The sequence below is a fragment of the Halichoeres trimaculatus genome, unplaced genomic scaffold (genome assembly GCF_033239565.1).
Source record: "Halichoeres trimaculatus isolate MK-OKI-2021-1 unplaced genomic scaffold, fHalTri1.1 fHalTri1_scaffold_4, whole genome shotgun sequence".
In the NCBI taxonomy this organism is placed as follows: domain Eukaryota; kingdom Metazoa; phylum Chordata; class Actinopteri; order Labriformes; family Labridae; genus Halichoeres; species Halichoeres trimaculatus.
Window position 1 is genome coordinate 7,142,761 of NW_027437182.1, and position 22,377 is coordinate 7,165,137.

A 22,377-nucleotide genomic window follows, 5' to 3' on the forward strand; every position below is an offset into this window, starting at 1 on the left:
TGATATAAAGTTATCCAAACAGAGACTTATTGATGTCTTCAACGTTTCTTTGTTGAAGACGCCTGAAGTGACTAAACGGGCACCAAGGTAGTCTAGTTTTCCACTGATCAGCTAAATTAAGTATCTTTGGCCATTTTTTGGTGTGTGTTTGTCTGATTTTGGATTGACCTGTTAGTGTATCACCATGGCCAAGAGGTTGCCTGTCACCAGCACCATTATTGTGGGGGTCATTGGCTGTTAAGTTTGGAAAATCCGTAGGCGAGAAGTTCAGAAGTTTCACTGTCCATTTTCTACTGAGTTGGTGATCCTAAAGGAGCCAAAGAATGTACCACTTGCAATTTTCTGTCATATGAGACATGCTTCCTTAGAAATTAGCAACAATGCAACAGCAATTCAGTTCCCATTTTTAGTGTATGGCCAGAAAATAAGTTTAAGTGACGTTTCAGTTTCATGAGGACGCTAAAACGCAGTGGAAAATATCTGCGTTTACACGGAAATGCTGAGGGGCTGAAAACACTGTAGAAAGCATACCAGGCCTATAGTCAGCGCTATAACTGTCTTGTCCAGAAGCAGCTTTTGGAAGATTTCAACCGAAGTAGAGTTGAGCCGATCATCTTGTGTATTGATGAATACTAAGTGCAGCAGTGGAGCAACAGATGCACATTTTGTTGAAAGACAGTCAGCAGATTCAGCAGATTCAGCAGCACAAGCACAACATGGTTGTTTGTTACAATCATAACAACGGTACTGTTGTCCTGTTGTATGAGCTTGCACAGAGCGAGGCGTAACGTCAGTGTTTCCACTGAAAACGCTGACCTACTGTTTAGACAACGGTTTAGGCAACGGTGTCGGCAGGATTTCAGAAAATTCCCAATTTGGAGGCTGTTTTCAAAAGTTTGCGTTTTAGGTCGGCTGAAACGCTGTTTTCATGTAAGCGCAAGGCTGAAACGCAACAAAACTTTAGTGTTTCACCCTAAAACCGTTGTTGTGTAAATAGCCCCTGTTACAACCTGGCTCCTGGGCTGCAGCAAGAATGGGAGGCGGACGAAAAAATGCTGCTTAACATTCAGTTTATTACAGATCACAAGGTAGGTAGGTTTTAAGGACAGGCACTACACCGGGCTCAGGTGCATCTCATCTACTCCTGATGACCCCACGACTGGCTCTGAAAGACCAAACACAGGCAACCAGAAAACTGCCACTAGCAGCACCTAGGGGTTTGGAGGGGTCATCACACCCCTAAGTCAACTTAACCCGAATTTTAGAAAACAGTAGATGACTAACCATGGGACAAGAAAAAATATAATGAAAACTAAGATCACTGAGTGAAGTTTCATTCAAATTCATTACTCTAGAAATGAATAAGGATTTAATATAATTGCAAAGTATTTTAAAATTCCCCCTAAGTGTAAATGCCGTGCAGGTTTTTTTTGCAGTAAGAAGATTTTTCAGAGCTATTGGCATTAAATCTGTTGGTTTTTGTTTTTGTGTTTATGTTTTCATTTGAATTCTTCAGAGAATAGTTTAAGGATAAGTGCACCGGGCTGTTTCATGGCAGCCAGAATGAGGACAAACAGACTACAAAACTTTCGAATACTCAGAGACCAATGCAGATGAAAATATTGTCATTACGGTTAAATACAGCATTAATCATTGTAATCCCCTCAGAAAGTTGTTTGTGTATCATGGTCTTCAAAGTCAAAACAATGCTCCCTCCCACTGGTGTAAACATCCACTCCAGAGCAAACCAGAGCACCCCAGCTGACTGCTCGCCTTGTCAGCCCGGCCCACTCACAGCTGAGGGCCACATTGTGCCTTTTGTCTGACTAAACACTGGCCCCGGAGAGGAGAAAAGGGGGGAACTTGTGTAAACAAGCTTCAGCTTTAGCATCTCAATGTCACCGCATGGGTGTCTGATGCTAGGCAGGGCTTTGTGGCTGTTGGCGTGATGCATTCCTGCCTGGGCAAACTATGGACACAGTCCTGCCTACAGAGTCTCTCAGGGTCCTTGGAGGAATCTAAAACAGAAAGTGAAGCTTTTGCAGATCAGTCAAAATCAGAGGTGACGTTTTCATTTCCTCAAATTCTTTACGCTAATTCTGTCAAGGATGCAAAACAAAGTGTATTGACCTCTGTGGGAGTTGTTTACCTGGCTGGAGGCTGTTTCGTGGAGGGACATTCAAAGTGATGAGACAGCTTTTTAGCATCACTACAGCTCCCATTTCACTTCTTTTCTTTCCTCTTGTTTGTATCCGTTAGGGCTGCAGTCACGTTGTGTTTTGTATCGAGCTGAGACGCGGCACAGATAACAAATCCACTGCTGCTTAATAAGATCGTTTCACTTTAGTGCTATTGGTGATTCTACGGTTTAATCACAGACACCCTGACAACTATGAAGTGAGTGTGAACACATAAATATATACACGCTCGTGACCTCGGCGTGTCCTCTGTATTTACCTTTTCAGACAGTCAAATTTTAAGAGGCAAACGGCTCTTCTGCCTCCAGTGATTACTGGCTAAAGACATTCCTTTATTAGTGTCTAGTTTTGTAATGCTGCCAAATAACACTTTATTGCCCTTTAATTAAATATTAATGGTGGTGTCATTACATCTTCATTCATAATTAAAGAGCTACCAGCTACTGATAGTGCATATTAATGTAATTAAACAGCCGGCAGTGTGTGGGCTTTTTGTCAGAAAGAGGTTTTGTGGTAATTGTTGAATTTTATTTAAACAAGATTTTTGCTCATAACGCATCAAATCATACAGAAGTTTTTGATTTTGTGACCAAATTTTGCAGTATCATCACTACCTGCCTTTTTTGAATTCACATTTGAAGCTTTGACCCCCCACCTCACTAACCCATCACTGCCTCATTATGAACTGCAGGGGGAAAAGGACCCCCACTCCAGCTAAACCGACCCCCCGCTGCAGCTGTATATTACAGGACCTGCCCCCCACCCCACCCCAACTTCATGACTCCCTAAGATGTGTTAGGTGGTAATAATGCATGATAACAAGGCACCTTTTGTTGTTCATCTGGTAGACAGGAAGTGTCTGCCCTGGGAGCCAACATGATGACAGACACCACCAGCAGCGGCCATCTTTGAATCCCCTTTAGTGATGTGACCTCTGACCCCACCTGAGAGAGGGTCAGACTAAACTTCTCTCTGAATGAATAAACTGTGGTTTCCTTTAAAGTCAGCATGTTTGAAAGTGCCTGCAACTCATCTCCAGATGATTTTTCATTAAATAACAATATATCTAATAATAATGGCACTTTTTTCAAAGGTTACAAAGTGTTTAATGAAATAAAAAATAAACAATAAAAAGAATTAAAGAGAAATGTGAGTTTGACATGATTAAAAACACAAACTAACAAAACAGAATAAAACAATAGGCTAAAAACTACCACCAGAAAAGGGGAGATAAAAAATCAGAATATAATAACAACAAAAGATAAAAATAAATAAATAAAATAAAGGGAAACATGAATGGCTAGAGTTAAGCTTGGCACAAAAACATTAAGAAGCAGCAACACCTAAACCATGATATTGTTACTGATACAATCATGAGGAAAGGTTAATAATTTAAGACTTCAGCTCATTAAAAACTGAAGAAAACAAAAAAAGTTAGTTGTAATATTTTAGTTTGAAAACATCCTGATGCACGTTTACTTGAGAGCACAGCCCTACTCATGCTAAACTCTGCACAAGACCTGAACTCTGACAAGTTTAAAGTATTTTGAGTCCAACTTCTAAAGGATGGTTGTAAAATTAAAGATTCAAAAGTACCCATATTTTAGAAAAAATATACTGCTGTGGTGTACAGTGAGGAAAATAAGTATTGAACGCGTCAACTTTTTTCTCATTACATTTATTTCCAAAGCTGCAGTTCAAACAAAATTTCTACCAGATTTTGGTATTAACTCAAAAAATCCACACATGAAAAGAAATCACAATTTTCAGGTCCATAAATAATGATTATGTGGAATTAAGTACGATAACACAGGAAAAAAGTATTGCACACGCTAACTGAGATTCATCTAATATTTAGTGGAGAAGCCTTTGTTTGCAATGACAGCTTCCAGAAGCTTTTTGTATGCTTGAACTAATGGCCCACACTGCTCAGGTGTGATTTTGGCCCATTCCTCTGCACAGACTGTCTTTAAATCTGGAATATTCTTTGGTGCCCTCTGGAACCATTTGAGAGTCATCTTTGCTGTGTGCTTTGGATCGTTGTCCTGCTGGAAGGTCCAGCCACGTCTCATCTTCATCATCCTGGTGGATGGCAGCAGATTCATCTCAAGAATTTCCCCATACATGGCTCCATTCATTGCTCCGTCAGTTATATGAAGTTTGCCACCACCATAAGATGAGAAACAACCCCATGCCATGGTGCTTCCACCTCCAAACTTCACTGTTGGTGTAGTGTTTTTTGGCTGATGTGCAGTGCCATTTCTCCTCCAAACATGGTCTGTAGTATGACAGCCCAAAAGTTCAATTTTGGTCTCATCTGACCAGACAACATTCTCCCAGTATTCTACAGGCTTGTCAAGATGCTGTTTAGCAAACTTTAAACCAGCTTCAACATGCCTTTTCTTGAGGAGTGGAGTCTTGCAGGTTGAACGTCCATAGAGGTCATGGTGGTGGAGTGCATTGCCTATTGTTTTCTCTGTAACAATCGTACCTGCTGCCCCCAAGTCTTTCTGGAGCACTTTCAGGGTGGTCCTTGGCTCATAGAGTACTCTTCTGACTATTTTTATGACTCCCTGGTCAGAAATCTTGCAAGGAGCTCCTGTGCGTGGCCTATTGATCACTAAGGGTTCATTCACACCAGCTCAAATAATCCTGAAAATTCTCCAAAATTTTGGTTGTGGGCTGCATGTGTGAAAACAAACAGATACATTTTCTTGAACCAGCCCCAGTTTAATATCTATAAACAGTCTGGGTGACCTTGTTTGAGAACATGAAAGCAAAAAGGTTGAAGACAGAAGTGTTTTAAGAGCAGAGAAGCAAACACATCTGCACATTTGTCTAAAAATGCAAAAACCATCTTCATTGTATGGGTCTTCTGCTTCTTATTTGCAATTATTCTGTAAACACTACCCTGTGGCTTCTGCAGCATGCTTTAATCAAATGTACTGTCACCTGAATCTCCTCCTCCACCTCCCGCCCACATCTTATTGGAGGCTGTACTGAGAGAAACGTGTGTGAACAGGCAACTTTACAAATTTTCAGAGGCAGAAATTGAGTGCATATGTGGAAGATGTTTATGTGATGTAAAGGCAAATAGGTCACGGAGCAGCTCTGCAGCTCTACAGTCACAGGGGAACTCTTTCAACCTCATCAATTCATGCAGAATCCAAGTTTTTCATGTGAATCCAGAAAAGAAAGTAGAAGAGACGAGCAAATGTTTTCCACTTGGTAATGAAAGTCAAATTCACACGGGTGTTTGGAAGCACTGCACAGGCTGCAGCCATTAAAAGTCAATCGGGGTGTCTGCAGCGTAAACAAATAGCTATGATTATTCCAACCTGCCATCCTCCGACAGCATTAAAACATCCTTCAATTAGGCAGCGCTGCAGCACACTCAGACCCAAACAAAGCTTTCTCTCCTCCTCTCTGTCACGTATCATTACTCCCACCATGCCGCTCCTGCTCCCCCCTCTCCCCCCTTCTCTCTGCACACCTTTCACTCATCATGATGTGTCAACTGTTTGTGGGAGAGTCAGCAAAGATGGCAGGCTCTTTGACCCATACTGAGACGGTAACTGTGCACAGAAGACACAACCTTCATTGTTTGTGGGTTGGATCAGTCAGAAAACACCTCAGGGCCTTTTTTCTGAACTTTGGCCACACAGCTGGATGGGTATGATCACACACAAAGGGTCAGGATAAGACGGGCTACTTTTTTAACAAACCTTGTTGTCTTCCATTATTTCTTCTTTAAAGACTTTTATATTTCTGTCATTTCAAGATCCATATATTTATATTCTTTTAAAGCATCTTAAATGCCATCACACTCTCAGAATGTGGCTTTACTTAACTGCCTGGCCAGTGGCTTTAATAGTTGAAAAAGTATGCTGTAGGTATTCATATAGCATCGTTTATCACTGTCACTCTGGTTATTGTTTTGATTAGGAGTGAAAAGAAGAGCAGAGAACTTATACAGAGATTCTGAGATGATGGATGACAATGGATGAATCAAAAAACAAAGAATCAACCCTTTCAAATCATACAAGTCCTGGAAAAACCAAACAACATGTCAATATTGACTTATTTTAATATTTTGACCTCTTTTTCAAGACAACCACGCCTGTGATGCATCATACGCAGTTTAAAATTAACACAACAAGCAGAAGTTTCATAATAGAATTCATGAGACAACTATCCCACTGATGCTATCAGGCCTTTAATGAGTGGCACCATGATCGTTACACTTTGGGGTCATCAGGGTCAAAGGTCAAGCATGACTTTTTGATGAAATGAGGGTGAGTACGTGTTGGAGCTGTCTCTAAGTCTGTGTTCTTTAAATTGGGTGACATTGTCGTAGGTGTCAAAACTGTTTCGGTAGTCTCCGTATATACGTGTCTCCTTGTGTCTCGTAGCATTCATCCACTTAACATCATTGCATGTTAAAAACATAAAAATATTTTTTCCTAAGGTGCCACAAAATTCTCCAAAAGAATGACTTAAACTTCAGCATGAGCAAAATACACAGTTAGGCTAAAGGTCACGGATAGGGTATGAAAACCATATGACTTCACTGCCAGAAAGTTTTTAACTGACCTGGGAATACAGCTATACACCTAATGAAGCTCTCTTAAAGCTACAGTAACTCACATAAGTCCAAAAACTGAAATTAGCACTATGCTACAAAAAGTTTTAGCTGTGGTAATAATAAATTATCCTTTTGCCAGAAAGATTATAATTCTAAATTTATGCAGAGTATGATATCAACAAGTGAATATTTAGCATTTAAGTATAATAAAACAACAATAACTTGTCGCAAACATTGTCGAAACATCACATGAAACTCCAATTCCAATTACGTAATGCAATCACAGTCACAATCAATATTTTAGTCAGAGTCAATATAAGATTTATTCAGCACACTAAAAAAAAATCATCACTATGAATTATGATTCCTGTATTGAGGTTTTGCTAATACAACTGTTGCCCTCCCGCGAAACATGGTTTAATTTCAATTTATTCACAGTTTGTAAAACAAAAAATGTCAGTCACACTTTATATTCAGAAATGTATATCCACTATTAATTAGATGCTTACTAATAAGTATATAAGTAGTATACTAGCCCTTCATTAGTATTTATCAAGCAGTTATTAACACCTTATTCTACAGAGCCTTATTCTACTTCTATTACAATATGAATTAACATTTTTCATTATATTAACTCTAATGATAACTTATTGACTGAATAAATGCATTGTTATTTCTGAATTATGGTGTGGGTTAGTAGGGCCTTGTAAAGGGGCAGTTCCACAAGAACAGTAATACTTACTTTATCATTCTGAAATCTTAACATATGTGGACCTTGAAATTCACAAAAAAATAATTGACAGTCAATAAGTGATAAATAATTCATATTGTAATAAAGGTAGAATAAGGCTATGTAAGGTGCTAATAAGTGCTTAATAAATTCTAATGAAGGGCTAGTATGTTACCAGTATGCATATTAGTAGGCACCTAATTAATGGTGAGTATGTTTTCCCTCACATAAAGTGTTACCAAAATGTCTTGAATTAATTTTCTTGAATTAATTTTCTTGTTGTCTTAAGCAGAACATGTTCAACCACTAAAATCGGCTACTTTTATACAAGAAAATAAGCAGACACATGGTTTCAGAATAAATAACATCCCTGTGGTAGAAGTAAAATAAGTTTCTCAAAGTCTTAGAGTATCAGGCGTTAGCCCACTGTTAACATCTCAAATAATCTCATATTCCTTGCTGGATTTTGCTGAAGTTTCACAACTTCTGTAGACAAGCTCAAGTCTGCAGAGAGAACACAGGTGTGTCACATCCAGTGAATCCTGCAAAAATAAACAAATACTGAATGGGGCCTACACTTTCACTCAGTCTAATCTTTCTAATTTTGACTTTCTCAGGATTAGCTAATGCTGGAATTAATTCCATCTGTTGTGGGTAATAGCCTAGCTTCATGGCTTCTCTCTCTGAATAAAGTGGCAAAACTTACCACCGCCTCTTTCCCCAAAGAGAAGTCTGACACAATGGCGATGGACGAAGTTTATTAATTAACAAACTTATCACGGGGGCATGACTAAACGATCCCTTTAAATCCTTTATTTTGAGTTCTAAAATTAAATCAACAGTTAAAGTTTTTCTCCCTGATTTCTTTAAGCTGATTTAATCAAAAACTTATTAGATTATTTAGGTTGATTTATACACTTGGTGGAACATGTGACCTGCTCTAAGAGATGTAAGCCTGACCTCAGATCAGTGTTTCTATCAGCACCAGGACCAAGTCTGCTCTAATTTAATTGATTATGGACATACAACTGTTCAAACCATGTGGTTGAACTTAACAACACGCTTTAATTCAATATATTTGGTATTTTCTCAAGAAATAAGATTATTTAAAGGGAAAATCACATTTCAAAGTGCCACAACTTTTATAAACAGCAATCTGAAGTGGGAGTTGTTTGTGGTCTTATCTTCAGCCAAAAGGAGCCATTGTGTGACTTTCAGGCAGCTTTTATCTAGTGTGGGTTGGTCAGGAGGAAATGAAAGAGAAAAACCCTCTGCCTTCAGGAGGTTTTATATGAAAGATGCCCATATATCAAAAAATAAATAAATAAATATACTAATTTGCGATTTTACAATTTCTGAGGAAAGAATGTCTGTGACTTCCTACTGGTGTAAATTTGAAAATTCATTTCTTGTCTAAATACACGGCAGTGATGGAGGGGTTTACTGATCAACTTTAGGGATATGACAAATGCCGAAGAGGCTGCTGTTGTTTTGTTTGTGTAAAAACACAGAGAAACATGGCAAAGTCTTATGTGTGGCATGAATAGATTTATATTTACAACAATCCCATGCCTTAAGTACGGTGGCCGGTAGGTGTCAGACAAGTTGCAGAAGCCACAACACAAATGAAAAAGCCACAACATGAATCCCAAAGCTACAACAATATTGCAAGAGCAGAAACATGAATGCAAAAGCTACAGAACAACATGAATGCAAAAGCAAACATATGAATGCAAAGGCTACAGCAAAACATGAATACAAAAGGCAAAAACATAAATGCAAAAGCAGAAATGCAAAAGCTACAACACAACTGTAAAAGCTACAATACAAATGCAAAAGCTTTACAGAGTAACTTTTGTGTTGTAGCACAAGCTACAACACAAAAGTAAAAGCTGCATCGGAAATGCAAAAGCTACAAAACAGCTGTAAAGCTCAAGCACATATGCAAAAGCTGCAAAACAACTGTAAAAGCAACAACACAAATGCAAAAGCTACAACAGGAATGCAAAAGCTACAATTCAAATCTTAAAGCTACAATGGGAATGCAAAAGCTACAACACAACTGTTGAAGCTTCAACACAAATGCAAAAGCTACAACACAACTGTTGAAGCTTCAACACAAATGCAAAAGCTACAAAAACATGAAGGCAAAAGCTACAGCACGAATGCAGGAGCAAAAACACAAATGCAAAAACAAAATACAAAAGCTACAACGCAAGTGTAAAACTTGAAACTGGAATGCAAAAGCTACAACACAAATATAAAAGCCACTACAAGAATCCCAAAGCTACAACACCAATGCAAGAGCAAAAACATTAATGCAAAAGCATAAATGCAAAAGCTACAACACCATTGCAAGAGCTGAAACATGAATGCAAAAGCATAAATGCAAAAGCTACAACACCAATGCAAGAGCAAAAACATTAATGCAAAAGCATAAATGCAAAAGCTACAACACCATTGCAAGAGCTGAAACATGAATGCAAAAGCTACGGAACAACATGAATACAAGAGCGAAAACATGAATGCAAAAGCAGAAATGCAAAAGCTACAACACAACTGTTAAAGCTACAATACAAATGAAAAGCTTTACGGAGTAACTTTTGTGTTGTAGCACAAGCTACAACACAAAAGTAAAAGCTACTACGGGAATGCAGAAGCTACAATTCAAATCTTAAAGCTACAATGGGAATGCAAAAGCAAAAACATGAATGCAAAAGCTACAGCACGAATGCATGAGCAAAAACACAAATGCAAAAACAAAATACAAAAGCTACAATGCAAGTGTAAAACTTACAACTGGAATGCAAAAGCTACAACACAAATATAAAAGCTACAACACAAATGCAAAAGCTGCAACAGGAATGCAAAAGCTACAACACAAATATAAAAGCTACAACACAAATGCAAAAGCTGCAACAGGAATGGAAAAGCTACAATGCAAATGTAAAAGCTACAACCGGAATGCAAAAGCTATAATACAACTGTTAAAGCTTTAACACAACAAGAATGCAAAAGCAAAAACATGACCGCAAAAACTACAGCACGAATGCAAGAGCAAAAAACATGAATGCAAAATTAAAATACAAAAGCTACAACGTAAATGTAAAAGCCACAACACAAATGCAAAAGCTACACCTGGAATGCAAAAGCTACAACGTAAATGTAAAAGCTACAACACAACATGAATGCAAGAGCAAAACATGAATGCAAGAGCAAAAATACAAAAGCTACAACCCAACTGTTAAAGCCACAACACAAATGCAAAAGCTACACCCGGAATGCAAAAGCTGTGATGCAAATGTAAAAGCTACAATGGGAATACAACAGCTACAACATGAATGCAAGAGCAAAAACATTAATTCAAAAGCTACAACACAACATAAGTTCAGTCACAACAGAAGTTAAAAAAGGTTAGTTATTTGAAGGGACACAGAAAAGTTGCTGAAGTTAGTAAATGATTATCTTTGTTAACTTCATCTGTGATAAATAAAGCTTTGTAGGTATCTCACCTTGTAACATCCTCTAAAGTACTTATATTTCCTTTATTTACCAGAAAAATGTGTCATCTTATATTTAGCTTTATGAATCAATTTATAGCATAACATTAGCATTAAAGCTATATTTATCACAGATGAAGGTAAAACAAAGAAAACAATCATACTTTAACAACTTTTCTGTGTCCGTTGGGAAAACTGTCTTCTTAACTTCTGCTGTGGCCTTACTTCCATGGTATTGTTGCTTTTACATTTATGTTGCTGCTTTTGCAAATCTGCTGACACCTACCAGCCACTGTACTTAGGGTTTAATTAGCCTAAACTCATGTAAGAGTAAAGTTTCTCTGCTTTAGATCTAAAAAAATAAACACAAAAAGGTTCCCGAGAGCTGCTCAAAGATAACCTTTGACATCTTGATGGTAAATTTCGAAGAAAGAAAAATAAGAAAGTAAAATGAGGTTATGAGCTGGAAACGAGTTGTCATGGCTGTTTGACCCGACTTCAGGTGAAAGATGAAAACATCTTTTCAGAAATAATTCTTTCCTTGTGCTTCCAATGACTCTGGCCGTGGCCTGTCATGCGATTATTGATATGTGATCAATCATGTGAATTCAATGTTTGGAAGGTCAGAAACTCTTCAGCAGAAGTTTATAATCTAATGCATTTTATTATTTTTTACTAAAAGTCAAACAAAAAGAATCCACATCAACAAATCTATGAGGAGAAAAGGGGTATTTTCCCGAAGAAATCAGGCAGTACTGTAATTTGTGAATACTGATAATCTTTGTGGTGCATCATGGGTCATCTAACATTTTTATCTCAGATTAGAAATTTATGTATCCTGAAACTCAATAATAAGTCAGCTGAAATGAGGTAAAGATTATCTGAAGACATTAACAGTCAGGTGCTTTTATTCTGAAAGGATTCTGACAGCACAGAGATGTTATCCCAGTATGGACTCTTTGCACTGGGTGTGATTGTTCAAATCCAGACCCACATTCAGTCATGAGTTTTTGCGTTTCAAGAGCTGAAAGTGTGTGTGGGACCACCGCGACTCATCCAGCACAGCCTGATGACAATTGTTGCATCTGGTGAAAACAGCTGAGCTGTTGTTGTTGGATTAACACGGCGGGGCCTAAATGCCTCATTTTAAACAGTCCTCTGGAAAACGAATCGCCAAGGTGCAAGGCAGCTATACATTCATTTGCAGCTTGGGCTCTGAGCCAGAGAGCTTTGACAGAGTAACCAAACACTTCAGAGTGGATGAAGGCGCTAAATGCATTGTGACAGCCACAGTGGTGTGTGTTTTTGTTTCTTACAGTGCGCACAGAGGAAAACAAAAAGACACACACACTGTATGTGGCAACACATGGGTATAGACACCTGTGAACACACCTCCTCCACTTTCTTTCCCTCCGTCTATGGGGAAATTAAAGATGAGAGAATGAAAAATGTTAGGTGTTCAGAGTAATTCTGAATTAAGTTAATGGAGTTTGAGAAAAGATTGTTGCAGAGCATCATGGGAAAATGTATCTATTGTGGAAACATATTAGTGGTTTGTTCGTCTGAGCTTCATCCCTGCATTTCTTTTCTTTTTTTTTGTTGTTTCTGTTATGCTTTCTTTTTTGTCTTTGCCGTATCAAATTCTATTTACTTTAATGGCTTTGTGGGCAGAAAGATAAGTTACAGTCTGCTTTCAGCTTTTATTTTTAATACTCTGAAAACAACAACAATATTATTAGATTGAAAAAATGTGCAATAAGTAGAAAATTCAATTTTTGATATGAGGTCTTCTAAGGACAAAGAAAAATAATTGCACCCACACACTTAAGAGTGCATGCCTCGTAGAGCGTCACATAATGTACAGCCAGTTAGTTAGTGAGCTATTCTCAAACATGCCCGCCCTGACCTGTTTTTATCTGGTTCACTGTGTACCAGTTCAAGTAGACTCACCACAAATTTAATATCCAAAACCTGATGGTCACAATATTCTAAAGGTCACACACTTGGCAAGGTTTCAAGTTTTACGTATCTCTGCATTCCTCGAGCAAAATGGATTTTTTATAACTCAATAAACTTGTTTTGAGGTAACAGGGTCTTTATGGTAATTGAATAACTAAACAGGATGCTTCAGTGCTGCTACAACAATCTCCACCCAGCCAGGGGCAAGAGGCTCATTTTGATTGGCAGTGAGGGTACTCCCTATCTATTAGTGCATCCCAGGAAACAGGGGAGCCAAAGAAAAGTTTCTGACCTACAAGCAGCGAGCATCAACACAGAGGGGACAGTGTTGTGAAGATGAGCGGTACAGGAAGCGGAAGAAGTGAACTCTGCTCTCACAGCCTTGACCTCCTCTCAGGTCAGGAACTTCTCACGTCCCAGCTGCAGAGAAGAAACCTTAAAAGTCTTGTTTTCAGGTACATGTTTGTATAATCTGCTGCCTGGGCTTCATTACATGACCAGGAGTGTGTGAACATGACTTTGAGTTTGTGCTTTTGGTCAGCAGTGGGAAAGAGTGTGGATACTCCTCCAGCTCAGGCAGCATTTCCAGGGATTTGAACCTATTTTTTCTCCTCTATTTTAATATTCTAACCCTCATATTTAGGTTTTTCATTTTCAACAGGATTGATAAGCGTCACCACAATGGGTTCATGAATCATCTTTACATTTTTGTTTTTTTAATTTTGTACCTTCACATTCTGCTTTCCCAACACGTAGCAGAAAATACTGTTTTCAACTGATTTAGGCCCCGTTTACACGGAGACTCTTCCTTTGCGTTTTCAAAAGCCACCCGCGTTTACATGAGGACGGCGTGAAAACGATCCGCGTTCATACGACTCCAGGAGGACAAGTCGCTTCATCCGTTCTTTCTTTTTCTGCCGTTTTGTTGTGTGAGACGGTCGGCAATCCAACCATAACGCGCATTACCGCCACCTACTGGCTCAACTGGAAATGTGGCTGAGCGTGGAGCCTTCACCTGAAACTGCGAGTGCGCATGCGGTGACGTCAGCGTTTCACCCTGAGACGCTCCGCTCTGTGTTTACACGAAGCTGGATGGAGGAGCGGATTCAGATCTTTCCACTCTGGGGAGCGTTTTCAAAAGTTTGCGTTTTCACTGAAAACGCAACGTGGTCTAAACGGAAGGCCAAAACGCAACGAAATGTTTGCGGAATCGACCGTTTTCGGCGTCATGTAAACGGGGCCTTAGACGTTGGCCTACAAAGAAAACTGTCCAAAATGACAAGTTTAAAAACCTTTCAAGTTAGATCATTTGGCTATTCTTGTCTTTATAGTATCAGGGGCCATTTACACAACAACAGTTTTAGGAAGAAGCACCAAAGTATTATTGTGTACACAAACTTTTGAAAATGGTAGAATTTTCCTGAAATCCTGCAGCCACCATCGCCATAATGCCGGCGTTTTTGGTGGATCAGCTCATCATGTTCCACTTCCTAAATACTTACAGTGCTGTCGTTACGATTGTTATGGACTAGCATGTTGCGCCTGTGCTGCTCAATCTTCAGACTGTCTTTCAACGAAATGGGCATCTATTGGAGGTAGGAGAAAAGTGTATGGTAGTATCTGGGTTTTTTGTTCAACAATTTTAAATCTTAATTTTTTGTTAAAAAAAAAAATCTAATTTGAGTCCTTCATTTTAGTCTTTCTTTATAAGCTGGGTTAAAGAAAAGTTGAGATGTCAGATCCCCTGGATAAATCCTACAAACTGACTCACATGTGATGTTCATTTTTTTTTTTTTTTTAAATATGGTTTCATATAAAGTCTGTAGACATCATCATCATCATCATTCAACTTTTTCACTTGCTCTGGTGTTAAAGAAATTAACTAAAAATTGCAAAAATCGAGAATATTGAAGAATCACAATTTATATTGAATCAACACCCCAAAAATTGTAGAAGAAGAATATCGGGAGAAAAGCATATTGTCCCAGCCCTAGCATCTATTGCTCCATTTCTGCAGTTGGCATTCACCAAGATGCTAGATGCTAGATGATCAGCCAACCTCTACTTTGCTGGAGATCTACCAAAAACCACTTTTGGACAAGACAGTTATAGCACCAACTACAGGCCTGGCATACTTACTGTAGCGTTTTCAGTCCCTCAGCGTTTCCATGTAAATGCAGTTGTTGTTGTTTTTTTCTGTGTTGTTGCGTTTTGGGGTGAAACGTTGTATAAACAAGGCTTCAGACTGCAGAAATGCATATATGATGGCACTTTTCTTTAAGAGAGAAGTTGAATCAGTTCCTTGACTTAAAACCACTTTTTTTTTTTTTTTTTACAAACATTGAGGAGGCAACTTAATATCAAAGAACGTAATAAATAAATAAGAAAGACAAAATCAAAACAGCAAAAATAATAGTAATAGAAGTGGGTTATTAATTAACACTAAAAAACACTTAAAAATAAATAAAATTAAAGTCACAGTAGACAAATAAGGAATAGTACAACATTCAACAAGTCATTTGGGGTCTAAAGTAACACACTCCATCACCTTGGTTACAAGCAGTTACCTAAGGACACATAAGGGAGGTGCAACAACACACACCAATGGGTAGAAAATTCAAAAGCAGTATTCAAAAGCTTTAAAAGCTTAAATCTGAATCTCATGGCCTATTGAGATACTTTGACTCATGGTAACATGTTTGGGACTACCTAGCAACAGGTTTCCAAGGCCTGACCTCAATCCTGCCCAATGCCTTCAAGAAAAACTAGAAAGCCGCCTATAAGTCTCGCCCTGTGTCCAAACAACACCTTGCTGATGCTCTTGTGACAGACTTCAGGCTAATCCCAGCACTCAGGCTCCGAAATGTGGTGAAATTCCTGAAATAGAAAAAGATAAAACCAGAGATAGCATGAGGAGCTAATGCAAAGGTGGCCATTTAGTGCAGGCGTAGATGTTTGAAATAGTCTCATGCATGTTCGATTTGAAAAAAGAGAAAAACCATCCTGGGTTACTCACATGAATAGGCAAACCAGTTATGGCGACAGTGGTTCCACTCTTTTTTTCTAATTCCCGCTTTCTTTACTGTCAATCCCCTGTGACTCAAATTTACAGACATATTTAGCTCTGGTTGCATCTTTGAACTCATGACCAAGAGAAACAGAAGTGCAATGTTCTTCAAACAACCTGAGGGCAAAGCGGTAACTTTTTGATAAATAGTCACTCTATCACAACAAGCTTCATTTAGCCAATACTCTTGTTTGCAGTTTACAGAGATAAACAACTTCACCATCAAAAGACAGGCGCAGAAAAAAAGACAAGGCCTGATCAAGACATCAAGTGGGCTCAACATTTGCAATAACACAGCTAATCTATGCAAACTTTCTTTGGCCTTTTTGCAGCGTTGAATGCCCGACCAGCCGTGCAAAGGCGTATTGTAAAATATACTCTGTAAAATCCTGACAAAGGCTGACTTCTCTTCCGGCCCAACAAAGAATTCCAAGTTTCTCCATCCTGCACAGCTGCCTAGAATAGACAACACAGCCTCTTTTGTCAGGGTGAGTCAATCTGTGTGGGTGTGAATGCATTAGCCCCTCACAACAGAATTATGCCCCTGGTCGCCCCCGCTTTGCTTTCAAATATTCTGTGATAGGTTCCCGCGGTCATGTTTGGATCACTTCCGGACGATGATTTGCCATAAGAGGAGATGAATGGTGACCATTGAGATAGTGAATAATTATACTTGGACCTGTGAGTTGGGGGACACATAACCCTCAGAGGGCAGCATGACAAACATGTTTTTCGGGGCTTGTGACAAAGAGCGTGTTTTGATGTGACCGGGCATCTTCCCTGAATTGAGTCATGTGGCGGGTTTATCGCCATGGTGCGTGGGCCATGAGTCGCTGTGTTTGTCCATCTCTGCACTTTGCTTTTCACTGTCTGATGAATGTATTTATGAGTTTGTGCCTGTGTGTGAGCGTGTATGTGTATGTGTGGGAGTTAATTCTTGCATGCATATGCTCATGTGTGGCTGTGAAGAGCATGCATCTGTGTGTATGTGTGTGTTTGTGTGGTGTTAGTGTGAGTGAGTGTGTCATCACAGCCCGGGGAAAGGAATGGACCACAGCAGCAGACGAGCGGTCACACAGTTGCAGACCTCTCTGAAGTCATTGTTTCCAACAGAAAGCAGAACACTGGGCATTATCACGCACATGCAGCATTTGTGGGTTTGTGAGTTCTCATGGCGGTCCACTCAGGACCAGGCACAATTCATCTGTTCAGAAGAGCCAGCAAGACCTAATGATCTAGTTTAGGAGCTTGGTCCAGACTCTCCTTGATATATGGTCATTAAATGATTTTTTTTAGTAGACTTAAAGAATTGAAAACTGAAGTTTCATTTTCATGTCTCCAGTACAGACTTGTATGTTTGTCCACCAACATACCAGTCTGTCCACCAACATAAAGACTTGTATGTTGGTGGACAAAGGGAACCCAAATGATGCAGGTGAGTTATTCAGAACTTGAATAATTTTCTCAACACCTGAACTCAGCGTTAAACCTCAATGTATATTTTCCATGATTGCTATCACTTTTTGTAGCCTAGCTTGAAATAAAGGAAGGTGTTACCTAATCATGACACAACAGAAGACTGTCAGATATATATATATATATATATATATATATATATATATATATATATATATATATATATATATATATATATATATATATATATATATATATATATATATATATATATATATTTACATTGAATAATAAAAATTAAAAAGTAATAATAATAATAATAATAATAATAATAATAATAATGATAATAATAATGAAAATAAAAATGAAAAAAAGTAAAATGAGCCACTGAAAAGTAATATATCATGAACAAGGAAGGTGTTACCTAAACATGACAAAAATAAAAAAAAAACTTAATAATAGTAATGAGGAAAAAAAAAATTAAGATTAGCCACCAAAAAGTAATCCTTTTTCAAGCTGTTTTTACATTTTAGAGGTTGAGTAATTTGCTCAGTTCAGTATGATAATTTATTGCCAATTGCGCGTTTTCCTTCTTTGCATCCATTCAAACACTAGAAAACTACTTCTCTAAGACTCCAGTATAGCTCGGGTCTCCAAAGCTACATCAAACTTGTATTTGCATCATTGATTTGTTGTGTTCTCAAATTATAAAAAAGTTGTGAAAAAATTGTGGAAAAAAAGGATGGTTTGAATCTGATTAACGGTCTCGGGCCAAACATTTCTTCATTTTTTCTTACAAATGACAAGACAGTTAAAAATCTTAACATGAAAAGCTTGAATCAGTGATGAAATAAACACTTAAAATTTGATTAAAAAAATCATATAATTGTTGAAAATTACCTGCTTTATGTCTCAGTGGATAAATTGTTGCAGCTCTGGATACTTAAAACAGCTGATTGATGAAGCTGCAGTCACAAATGATCACCAGCCTGTTTAAAACTCCCTCTTCCCGACCCAAATCAAATTTAAAAGAGAATAAACAACAGCTCTTGATAAAAACTCAGTATTTTTTAATAGCCACACTATTCCCTTGTATTCATAACACACTCACACACACATTAAAGCAGAGACACACTCGTCATGCGTATGTTGTACATGCACAGCTTGGCCCATTAGCGGTGACATGTGACGTTTCGATGTGGCAAATGAAGCTCAACAATTGATGTCAGAGCCTTACAAATTAAACAAATGGGGGACCGCCATGGTGTATTAGGCACCCCAAACCCCCTGATGAACACAGGCGAGGCACACGCCAGCAGGACAACATTGTCTCCCTCCCTTCTCCTCCCCTAAACAAGGCTCAGAATGACACACACACACACACACACACACACACACACACACACACACACACACACACACACACACACAGAGTCAGTCAATGAAGAAAATTTAACTAACCGTGAATTGATTGCCCATTGAGTTCTTTGACAAGCGAATAAACAGCAGCGATTCTGGGGATCAATATGATTGATATGTCACTTGGTCTTTGATGCAGCATCCTGCTGTAGTGTATGTATACAGATTGTGAAAGCACTGTAGGTCAAAGACTGCATGTCAATGAGTGAGTATTGCTCATAGGTAAAGTGCTCATTAACTGTATATGTTTCTATCATGGCATTATGCGGTCAGACTTTTGGAAACAACTCAACCATAACTGTATTTTCAAAATTCTCTTTTCCCTAGAAATCTCTGGAAACTCATTCACACTCACCATCTGTTGAATTTTTATTAAGGAATTAGTCCAATAATGGCTAAAGCTGACATGGACCTCCATCCACAGCAGCCATTCCCCAACTATGGAGGATTGATTCAGAATCAACATTAATCTTAAGATCCATAATTCTTTATGTAAAACTTCAACAAATATTTAAGAATAAGATTTTCTAGAACTGGATTTTTCATATGAGAACAAGTTTTTTTTTTTTTCATTTATGAGTGTATCATAGGTGTTCTTCCCTCTTATCTCCTTACCTGTATTGTACAGTTCAACACAGAAACTCATGATCTTCAATTGTAGAATCTTATCTTACTGTCCATTCCTAGGGTCAGGTTTGAACCAAGTGGCAACCTTGGGTCCAAAAATATGAGATAATGCTGAAGTGCTAAAACCTGCTGTTCCTTGAGTGACCACTTGAGGCTGGCTCCAGAAGTACCAGAAGTCATATACACACCAAGTCAAAAAAGTCGTTTTCACAGCAGAGATAAAAAATATTTACAGCCTAGTTTAAAAAAACATCTCTCATCTGAACCGTTAATTTCACTATAGGCACACACACTAGGGGGAAGGGTGAATTTATTTCCAACTTGGCAGTTAAGAAGATATTAAGATCCCGAGTTTGCCCAATCAGAGGCACAGCTCAGCTTACGTGACTGACAGCCGCCCTATAGCTGATTTATCTTTATCTTACACTGTTAGAGTAACCAAGTGTCACAGTTTGAAGTATTTGGGCACGAGCAAGCTTTTCCATACGATCTGCTGAATTTGATACTTGATATCAAGGCTAGTTTCCATGAATCTACATCATCCAATGTGTTTAAAGGTAGGGTCTGCAGGAATGTTTATTACTTTTTAGTAAACAAAGTTTAATTTCTCCACCTAGGCTCACTGCGAGCAGCAGCGCCCACATCACAGTTTGTTACCGTGAGTACGTGAACACATTCGCTGGCTCAGCAACCATCTGTAGCATCCCTTTTCTACATGGTAGGGACTCTAGAGCCGTACACCTGACTTGGCATGTTAGCACAAGCTAATCACTGTGTTATCAAACACATACCTGGTGCAGTAAGCCAACTCATGGCGCTCTTTATCCCGAGCTACTCTCCAAGTGCCTGGAAGCAAGAGAAATCAAACAAAGCTTCTCCCTCATTTAGGGAAATAGTTAATCTGTTGGGATTTTGTTTCACTTTGGTTGTGTGTTTTTTTTTCCCGCTATGTGCTGCGTTGACTATCATAGCCACCTGGGATAGCTTCTTCCAATCGCCAATCAACACGTAAAGTCGGTTGGGCTCTGGGCACTCTGTGATTGGCTGAGGTAACCATGCTTAATCTCAGCCCAGAAATGTCCTGATGCAACCAAAACATCGACAGGCTGAGGTGAGGGTTTGAGGCAGACACTGACACAAGCTGCATTTCTATTACACCCTTTTTCAAAATAAAAGTGATATCTCTAAAGATTTTGATTAAATACAATTGCACCTTGCTGGTGTTTCCATTCCAACTTGAGCAAAATTATCCGTAACGTCCATCTAGACACTGCACTGATGATGATGATGCCAATTCGTGAACAGTTGTGTTTTTATATACTGGTGAAACCATTGGTGGTGATCACGCCAACTCAAAACAGACACATTAAAAACACTGAATGAAAATACATCGTGTACAGCTCACCGGATCTTGGCTGAGGGGGTGAGGAAGGTGCATTGTTATTTACTTTCCAAGACATGTTTTTGCAAAAAAAAAAAGGTGTTTCCATTGCAAATTCTGAAAAACCACCTCTCGAGAGCATAAAAACTTTATAACAAAAATTGAGAGGTTTTTCGAAGTTTTGGTGTTTCTATTACCATTTTTTTTATTGTGATATCTAGGATTTGTGCAATTCCAGCTCAACTGTAAACTCAACTTTGTTTACAAAGCACTTTCAAATCAACCACAGCTGAAACAAAGTAGTGTACATAAAAGATGGTGCATGCACAAATAAGTAAATAAATAAAACAAATATATCAAATAAATCAAGTCTCAATGCAGCTACTGACACATACCGTATGCACAGAGGCCCAGAAGTGACAATTGAGCAGGATTATTCCTGTAATTATTAACACTTTATTTTTTAGGAAAATTCCGCAGACTGTACCTTTAAGTCTTAAAGCATTAAAGTTGGACAATCGTACAATCGAGGATGGTCAAAAAAGTGATGTCACACTATTGTTTTAACTTTCTCTTTGTTTCTACGTGAGGCTGAATATGTGAACGTGTTCCTGTCTTAAGCGTGTGTGTGTGTGTGTCTGAGCATTTGTTAATCCATATGCAAACACACTGTCCTATCGACAGACCCTCTGAGGGGTGAAACGTCCAGGGAGCAGAGGAGAGGAGCGGGGATGAGTCACAATTGGGATCTCTACGATTCACAGCACCTGCACACACTACATGCCAGACACAATCACATCAAATCAAATCCAATACACGCAAACACACACGCACACACACATACACAAACAAAATAGCAATGAAAGGATAGCACCAAGGAATACAATAAGACCCTCAAGACACACCGCAAACAGAAAACTGTCTCACAACACACACCTGTAAAGGATACAAAGTGGTTACTGAAACAAATAGGAGCACAATACATGAAAATCTTTGCTCCCACTCACAATCACACATATACACAGGTGTGGCAGGTCTATCTTGTTTTCACTAACCCCCACAGCCCTTTGCACAAGCCACAGCAAATAGAAGTGATGTTACAGGGCAGATATAGGTGTACAATTTCTGGTTTGGCTTTGTGAAAACATGGCGTAATGGCAGTGAGAAATTGTGTTGGGAATAAATGCATCACCTGTGTTTGGGAGGGCTAGCTCATCATAAGCCATCAGCCTGTGTACCTGTTTGTGTGTGAGGCTGTGTGTGTGACTGTGTGTGTGTGTGGAGAGGAGGAGAGGAGAGAGATGGAATATCTAAAAGGGGTTAAGTGCCAGGGTTACCCATCCAAGGAGCATTAAATGAAGGCTCTCACTTTGATGGACACCGGCACCGGGATCCCTGATGTCCCAAAATATTAGGTTTCTCTTCTAATAATGTTGGAAATATTGCCTACTGTCATGATTAATCTGGCTGGCTGCTGGGCCTGATTGCAGGTGAC